Here is a 9,941-nt window from a genome sequence, read left to right as displayed (position 1 = left end):
TTTATTACACAAAGGGTTGCCACATAATTGGCTATTTCTCTTACTTTGTACACAATTATTCTTACTCTTCTCAGAAAGGCTGCTGCTTAACTTCTCGTCTAGTGATGGCAAGCACTAAAATCTTGATTTTATCAAAATCAGTAAAAATGCCACAGTGATTTAAGTTGAAAGCAGTACACCGGTACATGACTCTTGTATCTGGTATCAGGAATATACAAGTGTCTTTTTATTAAAAAAATACAAGATAAATTACCTGTGGGCATGGATGATAACAGCAATAAACCATTATGTACTGTCAACTGAAACCAGTAACTGGTGGTTATAGTGATTTCCTTTACATCAGCCAGCCTTTTCTTCTGTCATTTTCTTCAAATGACTTTAAGTTATTGGTGAGAAACACTGCCTCGAGCTTCCCATCACAGTTCATTAATTATGGCAGAGCACTTTTCTAGGAATGAGAACATGCCCCCTCCCTTACCACCCATTCCACCCATTGCAGGGTCCTTCTCTTCTTTAGGAATTCCTGTACCTACAACTTCTTCTGTGGTTAACAGAGAGGCCGCCCCGGCAGCGGCCAATAAAGCAGTTCTCACAAACTTAGTTGGATCAATAATTCCTTTTTCTACTTTACTCACAAAATCTCCAAGCATAGCATCAAAGCCAACTTCTGAGGAACTTTGCATAAAAATTTCCTCAACTATCAATGAAACTTCAACACCTGCATCCTTAGCAACGGTTATTGCAGGAATTTTGAGTGTTCTTTTAATAATTTCTGTACCACTTTTTTGATTTTCATTATTTGGAGTTAGTGAGTCCAAAGTTAGAATGCATCGAAGCAGAGCACAACCACTCCCAGAATAACACCTTCTTCAACACCAGTTTGTGTAGCGTTGAGTGCATCTGAACTCTGTCTTCTTTTCATTCACTTTCACATCATTTGTTCCACCAACCTTCAGCACAGCTACTGTATCTGAAAATTTTGCTAGATGTTCATTTAGTTTTTCCTTTTCACGTTTTCTAGTTATGACGTCTAAAATGCTCAATGATTTCTTGAATATGTTTTTCGATTCAAGTCTTGTCACCTTTTCCTTTCAAGATCATGACATCATCTTTGGTCACTATGGCATCTCCAACTTTTCCCAAATCATGAAGCTGAACATCTTCAAGGTTTAGAGTCAACTCCTCTTCTCCAAACACCAGACCACCAGTAGCAATACCCATGTCTTTGAGCTGGTTCTATCATCACCAAAATCTGGAGCTTTGACTGCCACAAACTTGAAGACCAACTTTCAGTCTATTCAAAACAAGTGTACTTGGAGCTTCTCCATCAACATCTTCAGCAATTATAACCAAAGGCTTACAGTGAGCAGTAGCTATTTCAGGAACAGGTACAACGGATTGGATGCTAGAAATTTTCTTTTCACTCAGCAAGACACAGGCATCCTGAAATTCACATTTCTGATCTTTTGATGTATTGATAAAATATGAAGAAATATAACTCCAATCAAACTTCATGCTTTCAATAATTTCTAATTCATCATTCAATGTTTTTCCATCCTTTACTGTGACACTTTTTATTCCAACCTTTTTCATTGCATCAGAGTTGTGTTGCCAGTTTCTTTGTCTCTGTTTGCGGAGATTGTAGCAACCTGAGAAATTTCTTCAGTGGTTGTCATAGGTTTTGACTGCTTCTTAAGTTCAGCAATAACAGCATCAACAGCTAATATCACACTTCTCCTGATTTCCACCAGATTAGCGCCTTTGCTAATCTTCTTGAAGCCTTCCTTGGCAATAGAGCATGCCAGCACAGTAGCAGTGGTGGTGCCATCCCCAGCCTCTTCATTTGTGTTATTGGCAACATCTTGAACAAGTTTAGTGTGAGTATTTTTATATTTATCCTTCAAGTTAATTGACTTTGCAGTGGTCACACCACATAATCACTGTTCTTCCTTTTGACCTCATAGTAACGGCTACAGCACTGACTAAAAGGTCTACACCTTAAAGCATTAAGCCTCCGGCCAAATTCTACATCTTTGGCATAAGCCAGAGTGAGATGAGGAGTCAGTGCCCTGTACACTAGCCTCATCTGGCGAAGGACTGCAGGTAATCAAAAAATTTCTCGGGGGGCAGTGGCCAGGCATGCAGGTGGAGAGGCAGGCCATCAGTGGTGAGTGAGGGCTTATCTATCTATTTTTGTTGCTTTATTTCTCTTTTCTGCCTTTTTTTTTTGGGGGGGGGTGGTTAATCATTTCTTTTTATTATTCAATTTTCCCCTCTATTTATTAGCTTTTAAAAATATTACTTTTTTTCCTTGTTACCCTAAAGCAAGATTTCTCAGCCTCATTGACATGTTGGGTCAGATAGTTCTGTGTTGTGGGAGGTTGTCCTGTGTAATGTAGTATGTTTAATAGCATCTCTCGCCTTTATTCACTAGAGGCCTTTAGCAACCTTCCAACCCAGTTGTGACAACCAAAAGTGTCACTAGATATTGCTAAATATTTCTTGAGGGGCCAAATTTCCTCCATTTGGGAACTATTGCCCTCCAGATTTCAGTATGCATCCTTGGCTTGCATCAGTCTACCTTACCAATACATTTCCTGCAAAATGTAGCAGTGCTGCAACTTGACTCCATTTACTCCATGCCATATTTTGTGCTATTGTTGTCCTAAATTTTATACTATGCTATATGTTCTAAACTACAAAATACATCATTATAATTAAAGTCTTTATTATTATTTAAGTATGTATTGTCTTAGTTTTCCAGCTGCTAAGACAAATACTATGCAATCAGTTGGCTAAACAACAGCAATTTATTGACTTATAATTTTGAGGCTAGAGGAGGTCCAAAATAGAGGCATTAATAGCACTATGCTTTCTTCCCAATGATCGCAGTGTTCTAGAGTTGGCTGCTGGTGATTCTTGGATTCCTGGCTTTTCTCCTAATGGCAATGCACATGGCCATGTCCTCTCCTTTCCTGTCTGGGTTCCACTGACTTCCAGCTTCTTACTCTGCCCTGTGACTTTCTCCCATTACTACTGGATTTCTTTTGCCCTTAAAGGACTCCTGTAATCTGGATTAAGACCCATCCTGATTCCGTTGGCCACAGCTCAACTAAAAATAACATTTTCAAATGGTCCTATTTATAATGGATTCACACTCAAAGGCATGGATTAAGAAAATGTTTTTCTGAGGTACACAATTCAACCTAAACACATGTACTCTATCAGTGATTTTCATTTCTTCCTAGATTTCTGTTGGAGAATTTTCCTTCTGCCCAACGAACTGTCCTTAGTACTTACTTTTGTGTGTTGATGACAACAAATTTTCTTTCTTTTGTTTGAAGGAAAATATTTTCACTGACATATAATCTAGATTAACTTTTTTATTCTTTAACCACTTTCAAGATGTCAGTAGTTTGTCTTCTTGCTTACATAGTGTGTCATTTTGGGTCCTGAGAGTCAGATGCCAAGATGGAATTAAAAATGCAAGAGAATTATTAGGAGAAATGCCTGCAAAGGATAAAAGGATGGGAGAGGAGTAGGTAGGGATAGCCTTCAGACAATGGGACAGGTTTGGCATCTTGCAAGAAGACAAGGAAGAAGAAGGGTTGGGTTGAAGAGCTTCAAACTGTAGGACAGTTGTGAAAAATTCTTGGCCAGGTCTTATGCTCATTCACTGGATGGAAGCAGCTCAGCGGAGTTGTGACTTGGCAGGAAGGTTTTACTAGATCCGAAGGTGCAGCAGCTGTCAAGAAGATATGTCTCTGAAGCAGGTTCTCTTGATGGGATCTGAGGGATGCACCTCCCTGGCTGCCACATGTAGCTTCTTTTGAAAAATTAGTTATCTTTCTTGTTGTAGCTCTCCTGAAGAGTATGTTTGTTTGTTTGGTTGTTTGTTTTGCCCACATATGGTTTTGTTTGTAATTATCCTGCTTAGGAATTGCTGAACTTATTCAATCTGTGGGTTGATGTCTTTCATCGTTATCAGATGTTTCTCAGTCATACAGCTTCTATTCCATTTCCAATCACTCCTCTCCTCTTGGGACTCCACTGCACATGTATTTACCTTTGAGTATGTCCCACATTTTTATTATGCTCTGTTTTTCCTTTCTAGTTTGTTTTCTTTTTGTGTTCAATGTCAATATTTTCTATTGATTTGCCTTTGAATTCACTAATTTTGTCTTCTAGGTCCAGTTTGTTCTTAAACCCACCCAAAAAGTTTTTAAATCCATGCATATTTTTTCTAGTTGTTTTCTGAATTCCAATTCTGTTGAATTCTTTACTTTTTTTCTGTTTTGTTTAATATACTAGACATAGTTATCTTATTGAACATTTCTTTTAACTTCATTACCTTAATCCTCTGTGGATTGTTAAAAATTTATTTTATTTTTTAATTTGGATCACCTATCCTGCTTCTTTGAATATGCAGTAAATTTTAATTATATGCTGGATATTGTATATAAGGGAACTGAAGGGGTTTCTGATTATATCTTCCATCTGAGAAGAATCCCCTTTTCCTTTTTTTAAGCAGATGGGATGCAGAGCTAATTACTTTAATTCAATTAGAGATCTAATTGAGGTAGGACTAGGTTTACATTTTAGCAAGATTTCATCTGCCCCGGGTTTCTCTCTATCTTTTGGAATTGGCTTTCCAGGCTTTTGATTGTGAGCCTGGAGCATCTAGGTCTTCTGAGACTTACAAAAGGATTTCCCTCTGGAATTTTAGTTCCTCTAGTTCTCAATGTTTCCACATTCTTTGATCTCTTCAAAATGTTTCTTTCACCTTGTGCATTTGTGTTTAGTTGCTGCAGCAAAGCTTTGACCCCTTGTGACCTACTACATTCTATCCAGGTGTAGAAGTAGATCTAATCTGTTATTATTACTAGCAGTGTTGCAATAAATAACCTTATATATCCTTTATTTCATATATATGTACAGCTAGAGGATAAATTCCTAGTTCAAAGCATATGTGCATTTATAATTCTAGCAGACATTGCCAAAATGCTCTCTTTAGGTATATCAATTTATACTTCTGCCAGCAATATATGAAAGCGTCTGTTTTCACAGCAACATTACCAATGCAGCATGTTGACTTTGACAGTTTGTGAGCATGGGAGTGACTTGATCAGAGCTTTGCATTAAGAAAGTAAATGCATCAGGAATACGCTAAATGGATAGGAAAAGATCAAGGACAGTTTACTTTCCCACACTTTTGCTTCTGTTTCTAGTGAGTGAATGAAAGCCAATTGCATTCATATTTGAAAACATTCCCCAACCTTTCCTATCAGGGTTTTTTTTAGCTGGAAAGTTGATGGCTCCATGGGCTCCGTACAGATGCTAGGAGGTTTTTAATGACTGCAGTGAAGTACATCTGCTTGTCACACTAATCTCAGCGTCTGAGTCAACAACAGCCAATTTTGTGATTCAAGAATAGAAGGGACAGAGATGGCTGTGGTTTCCCTTAGGGCTCTTGCGGAGGAGACAATCTGGGGACAGTAAAGAACATTAGATTTGCCTCTGCTAGAAGAAATCATTCCCTGCCTCATTCTTGGCCCAAACTACCATGAGCCTGAGAAAACAATATTGCATGTTAGTTTCAGGAATGTAACTCGGCCATTTCAGCGTTTCCTTTCTGGGTCTTTGTGGACTTCTAAACCTCGCTTTAACAGTAAGGCTATATTATCCTCCTTTTCTCCTGCCATCAGTCGGCTGTTTTTCTTTCTCCTGGGTTCAGTGAGTCATTTCCTCAAGTGTTCCCTGGTTTGGCTTCAAAAATTTAGGATAATCATCAAGACTTGTCCTCTTCTCCCCTTCGGGCTTGAATTCCTCATTGTTAGAGACCTTTAGCTTTCCAGGGTCTGAGGTGGGTGGGCTCCAGCTGATTTCCTTCCTTAAATCTCAGTGTGTGTGCTAGAGAGAGCCCAAAAGACAGCCTGTGGGAAAAAGAGAGAGAAGAGGTAACAAATTAAATGTGCCAGGGAAACAGAGCGGGGTGGGGGTGGCGGGGGAAGGCACATGCAGACCCATGCTTCATCCAGGTTGTTGATACAGATGCCTTAATAAGGTGTTCAAACTATCAGAAGGTGCCTTCTGAATAACACGGGAACACTCAATGCCTCTGGAAGAAACCACGGCGCTTTTCATCCTGACTTCTAAATATTTGTATTCTTTCACGTGGTGTAGTTGTCACACATTTGAGTCCTGAAATGAGACATCTGGGTTCAAATCCTGATGCAGTCAGCTTCTAGCTGTATGGCCACTGGCAGGTTATTTGACCTGCGTGTCTCTGTTTCTTTTCCTGAAAAAAATGGAAAGCATAATAGTACCCAATCTCATAGGACTGGTAGAAAAATTAAATGAGGAAAACCATCTAGGAAGTACACCATTAGTCGTAGTCATTGCTGTCATCATGCCTATGGGAATTAATGTTTCTGCTTACCCTTTGCTCCTATGGTTTTCTGGGTTGTTCACACAGTATCTAATGAACAATCTAGTGTTGGGTGTCGACAAACTATAGCAAACTACAATCCACTGGCCAAGTCTGACCCATCCCATGTTTGTAAATATAGTTTTGTTGGAACACAGCCACACCCATTTCATACATCTTGTCCATGGCTGCTTTCCCTCTGTAAAGGCAGAATTTAGTAAGAGTGACAGACTATTTGGCTCACCAAACTAGACATATTTATTACTAGGCCTTTTACAGAAAAGGTTTGCCTACACCTAGCCTAGACCATCATATTTTAAATCTCTTTAAGTAAGTATATAGTTGTGGACCTATGCGTAATTCTGTGGCTCAGTTTCCCTAATTGAAAAATGCAATATTGGGGTAAATAAATTCTAAGTAGACCCTTTCTAGACCAATTCAGCTATCATTGTAGCTTCTAGAGCCTTGTAATTTGCAGTTGGTTTGAACTTTCTGGTGGGCTCTTCCATATGCTATAAGGAGAGATAAAAAGTTGAAAACAACCCTCAGTAACCTGGATGTCAAATATCAGAATAAATCATGAGAGGTGATCTTTCCAGAGAGGAGAATGACAGTTTTGTTAGGCTTTAACACTGGGCCCCTTCCTGGCTGATATAACATTTTTCTAATTCTTTGGCTTTTTTTTTTTTTTTAAATTTCTTTCTTTATATCTGCCTCCCACTGCCTGCTCTCCATACTACACCCTCTTTAGTTTAGCCACTATCATTTTGTTTTCCTCCAGCCTGACTCATTTCTTCAGTGGTTTTTTTTGGTCCTCCATTCTCTACCTTCTCACCCTCCAAAGGTGAAGGAGGCAATATGCCATGTCTCCCAGCCCCTCAGCCATACCAGCTGTAATGCCACCAGCAGCCCCCCCAGCTCAGGACCCTCTGCAGAGTCTGTACCACAAGCAGAAAGGGAGCAGCGGGTCCTACGGAAGGGAAGTATCAACCGTAATCTGCATCCTTTGACGTTTAGGATTGGGAAGCAGGGAAGGCTAGAAAATAACAGACAATTTCCCTCCAAACCAAGGCCAGGGTCCTTGGGCTAGTCATCTACCTTCCCTAAGCTTCAGTTTCCTTTTGTTGGTAAAATGAGGAAAATAATTCCGATTCGTTCCTCACAGGGCTTTTGTGAGGATGACCACATGTATGTGGAAAAGCTCTCTTATTTTCCCTTTTTAAAATACTGTATTTTTATTTTCCCCATTTAAAAATTACTACAGGTTTGCAGGATGTAAGAACATATGTCAGAGTGCACAGGTGGTCCAGTGGTAGAATGCTTGCCTGCCATGCCGGAGACCCGGGTGCGATTCCTGACCCATGCACCTCCCACAATAAAAGAACATATGTCATTTTATAGCCATCCAGCAACCATCATTGTTCACAAGAGAACCCCGATTTCCTTTGGGAGAGTCAATTTACCTCCATTGTGTATAATCATGCCAAGATGGAAAATCCAGGTGCCTGTCCTAAAGGCCCAGATGGTGGCACCTTTCGTGTCTCCTGTAGCCACAAGGTGGGCCATGGCCTCAGCTCAGATGGTGGACTCCTCCCTCTGGGACTTTGACTTTTGAGTGCGTGAAGTTAAGTGAGTGACAAGTTGGCATTCAATTATCCTGGGCAGTTACTTCTCTACCAGAATCCACCCACTGCAAGCCCAGTCTTAAGATCCCTGATTACTAACCCCTGAAGCTTAAATGATTTCTGCTGTTTCCAGGCCTGGCTTTCCAGGCTTCCTGTGTTGTTTTCAATAAATCCCCCTTTGTTTAAGTGGGTCAAAAGTGAGTCAAAATTTGCTTCCATGGCCTGTAATCAAAGAACCCCAACTGGCACACATGTCTGATGCTGAGAACCATGAAACTCTTTTTATGAAACTCTTTTTATTTGTACTTGCTGTTCTACATACATGATCTAAATCCTCATAAAGACCCTTAGAGGTCACTATCATTATTTCCAAAAAAAAAAAAACAGTAGGAAACTGAGACTCTAAGAGGCTAAATAAAATGAGCACATATGTATAAGGAACTAAGCCACAGAACTGGGTGTTGGATCCCAGGTTAGAAGCAAGATGTCATTGACTCCAAACATTTTATACTTTTGCCATGTGGAAATGGTATAATCATGGACAATTGGTTTTGTAGACTGTTTTTGAGTTAATGATACGTTGTGAAAATTCCCATGTCCATAACATTTTTGAACAATGTGACATAATAGCTTCCAAATCATTGCCCATCATTTGGAATCACTAGCATTTTACCTATTCAAGCTCATATTGATAGACATTTTAAAATGTACTGTAACAAATATTCTTGAACATTACTTTTTTGTAACTATTTCTGATTTTCTCCTTAAGGTGAATTCTTAGAAGTGGAATTGCTGGGTTTTAAGTTCATGCATAACTTTAAGGTTTTTGCTGCATATTGACACATTACCCACCAGAGAAATCTTACTGAATTTTATTTCCATCAGGAGTGTGTTTTGTGACTAATGAAAGGGTTTTCTATATGGAGAGGTGCTAAGAAGTATAAAGGACTAGTTAAATAATACCACTTTTAATTATAGAAAAAGTAAAATGCCTTTTCAAAGTACATCTACTACAACAAAATAATATAGAAATAAAAATAAGTAAGGGTCCAAAATTAAAACGCAACCTAAAATGGGTGCATGGGTGGTTCAGTGGTAGAATGCTTGCCTTCCACGTGGGAGACCCGGGTTTGCTTCCCGGACCATGCACCAACTCCCCCAAAAAATGCAACCTGAAATGAGATCAGTATCTAACATGCAGGCATTGGGTTCTTTTTTTTTTTTTTTTTTTTTTTCCATATCTTTTTTTTTTATTAATTAAAAAAAGAATTAACAAAACAATTAGAAATCATTCCAATCTACATGTACAATCAGTAATTCTTAATAACATCACATAGTTGCATATTCATCATTTCTTAGTACATTTGCATCGATTTAGAAAAAGAAATAAAAAGACAACAGAATAAGAATTAAAACAATAATAGAAAGAAAAAAAAACAAAAAAAACAAAAACAAAAAACCTATACCTCACATGCAGCTTCATTCAGTGTTTTAACATAATTGCATTACAATTGGGTAGTATTGTGCTGTCCATTTCTGAGTTTTTATATCCAGTCCCGTTGTACAGTCTGTATCCCTACAGCTCCAATTATCCCTTCTCTTTTTTTTTTTTTTTTAATTAACGGAAAAAAAGAAATTAACCCAACATTTAGAGATCATACCATTCTACATATGCAATCATTAATTCTTAACATCATCACATAGATGCATGATCATCATTTCTTAGTACATATGCATTGGTTTAGAAGAACTAGCAACATAACCGAAAAAGATATAGAATGTTAATATAGAGAAAAAAATAAAAGTAATAATAGTAAAATCAAAACAAAACAAAACGAAACAAAACAAAAACCTATAGCTCAGATGCAGCTTCATTCAGTGTTTTAACA

At 38.4% G+C, this 9,941-nt stretch overlaps 1 pseudogene; it reads right to left on the bottom strand.

Moving 5' to 3' along the window:
* Nucleotides 1-416: 416 nt before the first annotated feature.
* On the bottom strand, nucleotides 417-7,993 carry LOC143653366 (60 kDa heat shock protein, mitochondrial pseudogene; annotated as a pseudogene).
* Between the last annotated feature and the right edge of the window lie 1,948 nt (nucleotides 7,994-9,941).

The sequence above is a fragment of the Tamandua tetradactyla genome, chromosome 13 (assembly GCF_023851605.1).
Source record: "Tamandua tetradactyla isolate mTamTet1 chromosome 13, mTamTet1.pri, whole genome shotgun sequence".
NCBI classification, from domain to species: Eukaryota; Metazoa; Chordata; class Mammalia; order Pilosa; family Myrmecophagidae; genus Tamandua; species Tamandua tetradactyla.
This window is presented reverse-complemented; position numbering and strand designations above follow the sequence as displayed.